The sequence below is a fragment of the Salmo trutta genome, unplaced genomic scaffold, assembly GCF_901001165.1.
Source record: "Salmo trutta unplaced genomic scaffold, fSalTru1.1, whole genome shotgun sequence".
Taxonomy (NCBI): Eukaryota; Metazoa; Chordata; class Actinopteri; order Salmoniformes; family Salmonidae; genus Salmo; species Salmo trutta.
The window spans coordinates 5,001-10,000 of NW_021822842.1; positions in this window are offsets into that span (position 1 = coordinate 5,001).

Genomic DNA, 5,000 nt, shown 5'->3' on the forward strand with positions numbered 1-5,000 from the left:
CCCCCCCTGCAGTTTTGCTGCTTGGGGGAGGTTTTTTTCGGTTTCATTTTTTGATTTACAATGACGGACAACATGGCAACGACAAACGGAATGGACAAGGACAACGAAAATGCGCAACGGAAGGATAATGAAAATAAAGGAGGAATGAAATATGGAAAAGAATACACGGTGGCAATTGAGTTGGTGGGAGAAGAAAAGGTGACGACGATGGAATTACTGAGAGCAATTAAGGAGACGTGTGGAGAGGTGGTGGGATGCCGAATGAAAGGAGACAAGAAGTATGAAATTACGATGAGAAACGGAAAAGGAAAAGAACGTCTAATGGACGGTTTAAGGATAAAGGACACCAGGATTCTGGCGAGAGATGTGAATGTCAATGAATTGGTGGTGTCTTTTATGAATCTCCCGGTATATATAGAAGATAAAGTTATACTGGACAAGCTGAGTAGCTGGGGAGTAACGGCCGTCTCGGAGATAAGGAGGAGAGTTTGGCCTGGAACGGAGGTGGTTGACGGGACACGTTTTTGTAAAGTTAAATTTACGGAAAAAGTCCAATCATTGCCATATTCCACAAAAATTGAGACGCTGGAGGGAACTGAATACTTCAGGGTTATTCATGACAAACAGGTCAGAGTTTGTCGGTTGTGTATTCAACCAGGGCACATAGTCAAAGACTGCCCTGAATTCAAATGCTTTAAGTGCGGTAATCAAGGCCATTACGCGAGAGAATGTATCGGAGAGAAGGAAAGGAATTTTTGTGGCAGATGCAGAAAGAGATTGACGGAGTGCAACTGTGGAGAAGTTATGACTGAAGAGGGGAGTCAAGTACTATTCGAGGAAGCAGTTGTACTGTCGGAAGAAGGAGAAGAAGATGGAGGAGAGGACGTGGTGGAGGGTGGAGAGACGGAGGAAGGAAGAAGGGAGAAGAAGGAAGACCAGAAGATGAACGAAATTGGGAGCAGCATGGATTCGGAAATAAGAAGATGGAGTTTTCAGGAGGAGGGGGGGAGTGGACTGGGGGGAAGCACGGGGGACTCACAGGTTTTGGGGGAAAGCACAGCACAAACAAGTACCTCGGGGGGTGAAGAAATGGAGAGGGGTTTAAGTTTAATGACAATAACAGAGACGGGTATGAACACGGGGAGCACAACGACGACTACACATGAGACGGAGATGAACACGGGGAGCACAACGAACATACCAGAAACGGCGATGTACACGGGGAGCATAACGAATATTCCAGAAACGGCGATGAGCACGGGGAGCACGGCGACTGTATTGGAGGCGGCGATGAGCGCGGGGAGCAGGACGGACGAGGGTGTAAAGAAGACAAGTTGGCTGGATGAGATGGACTTGGAGGAGATATCGGACACGGATGATGGGGAAAAGTTTGAAAGAACGACAGGAGGATACAGGAAGAGGAAAGCGGCGGAGGGGAGGGAGAGAAAGGGTGGAAGAGGAAAGAAACTGGATAAAAGGTAGAGCATAATGAAATTATATTTTATAATTTTATTATTTATTAGTATGGTTAAAATAATGTCGATAAATGCAAATGGTGTGAGAACAATAGGAAAATTTAATAGAATAGTACAAATGAAGAATTCTGAAATTTTATCTATTCAAGAGACGCACTGGGATAATGTGTGTGTTTTAGAAGTACAAAAAATATGGAGGGATTTTATTTATGTAAACAATGGCAGGGGGAATTCATGTGGGGTTGCAATTTTATTAAGGAAGGATGTAGTAGAAAATGTGAAGAAGATATATAATGATAATAATGGGAGGATTTTAATTTTAGATTTTGAGTATATGAGTAGGGTTTTTAGAATTATAAATATTTATGCGCCGAATAATGAAATAGAGAGAAGGAATTTATTTTTAGAATTAGGGAAATGGTGCAAGGGTAACTGTATTTTAGTTGGGGATTTTAATGTAAAAATGGATAGACTAGATATGACAAGGGGAGCTATTTTTAGAAGTGACGTATCTAGGGGGGTTTTAAGGAAGATGATGTTTGAAAATAATTTGATTGATATATGGAGGGACGAGAATCCGAACAAGAGAGAATTTTCTAGAAGGCAGGTGGTTTTAGGGGAATTGAAACAGACACGGATAGATCTGGTTTTAGTAAATGAAGGGTTAAGGAATTTTATGAAAGATATTAAATATATTTTTACAACTTTTAGTGATCATGCTGGGTTAACATTTTCGGTGGGGTTAGATAAGGAAAGGAAAGGGGGGGGAATATGGTGTATGAATGCAGGGTATTTAGGTGATGAGGAATACGGGAAACAACTTAAATCTTTGATAGAACATGAAATGGAGGATAAGCAAAAAGGGAATGATAAGTGTCAGTGGTGGGAAAATGTTAAGGAAAAAATAAAAGTTTTTAGTATTAGATATGCAAGGAAGAAGAGGAGTAGGATGACAAGAGAAGAACATTTTTTAAGAACAAAACTGAATGAAGAAATGAGGAAATGTGATATTGATCCTAACTATAATATTGAAAGGTTTTTAGATTTAAAAGCACAATTGAGCAAATGTGAAATAGATAAGTGTAAGGGTGCAATTATTAGAAGTAGGGCAAAATATTTTTTAGAAGGGGAGAAATGTACGTCATTTTTTCTTGGTTTAGAGAAAACTAAACAGATGAAATCATATTTTAATGAGATTGAGAATGTAAAGGGTGAAGTGGTAAATGATTATGTTGAGATATTAGAAACTGTACAGAATTTTTATAAGGATTTATTTAAGAAAGGGGAGGTGGATGAGGGGTGTGTAAAAGAGATTTTAAATAGTGTGGATGTGCAAATTGGTGTTGAGGATAAGCAAATGTGTGATAGGAAGATAACAGTGGATGAAGTGAAAGATGCAATTAAGGGTTTACAAATAAATAAAAGTCCTGGAGTAGATGGACTAATTGCAGAGTTTTATAAAATGTATGAAAGTCTTTTAGCACCGATTTTATTGGAAGTATATCAATATATGGAAGATAATAATAATGTTTCAGACTCCATGGTGACAGGGCTGATATCGATTTTATATAAAAATAAGGGGAGCAAATTGAAACTAGAAAATTATAGGCCAATTAGTTTATTAAACTCAGATTATAAGATTTTAGCTAAGATACTGGCAAATAGGATGAAGATGGTTTTAAATGATATTATAGCACCTACACAAAATTATAGTGTGCCAGGAAGAGATATAGCAGATACCATAAATACACTTAGAGATGTGATAAATAAAATGAATAGTGATAAGATAGGGGGAATTGTTTTAAGTATAGATTTTAATAAAGCTTTTGACAGGGTGGAACATGATTTTATGTTTAGGGTACTAGAAAAATATGGGTTTGGAAATAGAATAATAGGATGGATAAAATTATTATATAGAAAGGCTAAAAGTAGGGTTAAATGTAATGGGGTTTTAACAGATTCTTTTATTATTGAGAGATCAGTGAGACAGGGATGCCCTTTATCAGCTTTATTGTTTGTTTTATCGGTAGAACCCTTAGCGGCATACCTTAAAAAAGATCATTTTATAAATTGTGTAGAGACTCCGCAAGGAGGTTTTAGTTTAATTCATCAATATGCAGACGATACCACAATAACAGTTAGAGATGAGGGAAGTGTTAAAAGGGTGATGGAGTGTTTTAAAGTATATGAGCAAGCCTCAGGAGCAAAAGTGAATATGGAGAAGTCAGTAATAATGTATGTTGGGAAGATTAATGAGGGGACTTTTCCTTTTAAAATGGTAAATGATTATTTTAAGGTGTTAGGTGTGTTTTTAGGGGTGAAGGAACAGGAAGCGAGAGATCTGACATGGAGTGGAGTTATAAACAAAGTTAGGAAGGTGGTAAATATGTGGAGGGGGAGGGCATTGAAATTAAAAGGGAAAGTAATTGTTGTAAATTCATTGCTGATGTCAATTTTTATTCATGTCATGAATGTTTTAGACGTACCAGAATGGGTTTTATCTGAAATGAATACGATTTTAGTTGATTTTTTATGGGATGGGAAAGGAGCGAAAATTTCTTTTAAAACTCTGATTGCAGGTTATGAGGAGGGAGGTTTGAAGTTGGTAGATTTAAATGTTAGGAAAAAAGCAATTAGAGTCAAAATGGTACGGAAATATTTATATGGTGAATTAGATTACGGATGGAAAAGATTTTTTAAGGAGTATTTGCAGGATGTTGGGAGGATGGGGGACAATGGTTTATTGATGTGCATGAAAAAGGAAATGTTAGGTAATATACCATTGTTTTATAGAGAAGTGTTTGAGGCTTGGGGGGAGTTTTTACCAAATATTTATTATGAGTGTACCATTTTAGACAATATTTTAAATCAGCCAATTTTTTTAAATCCCAACATACAATATAATAATAAGATGGTGTTTTGTAAATATTTTATGAGGGCTGGGATGAGACAGATTGGGGACATTTTATATGAGGTCATTCCGGGGTTTCTTCCTGTTCAAGCTATTTATGATAATGTTTGTGAAGTGGATGATGAAATCAGCAAAACTACTGTAGAAAATATGTATAAGAGAATTTTAGGGTGTATTCCTGAGGAATGGGTGCTTTTAATAAATACAGAGGTGGTTGAGAGAGCTAAGGGTTTACCGGTTTTATACTATGAAAGTAATGGGGAGAAACATGTTTTATCAAGTTTAAAAGTTAAAATGGTTTATAGAAAATGTATTTTAAAAGAGACAAAAGCTCCTGCTTCAGAAAAAGTGTGGTCTAGAGTGTTTACAAATATAGATGTGAAATCAATATGGAAGAATGTTAATGTAAAATATAATGCTATAGATTGTGAAGACAATGATTTTAAATTGAAACATAATAGGATTTTTACGAATGTGGTTTTACATCAAATAAATAGAAATATTAAAAGAGAATGTGATATTTGTGGTACGGGGGTGGAAAATTTTATGCACTTTTTTGTTGAATGCAGTAGATTGGAAGAATTTCATAAGTTTTTAAAGAGGATTTTAGTACA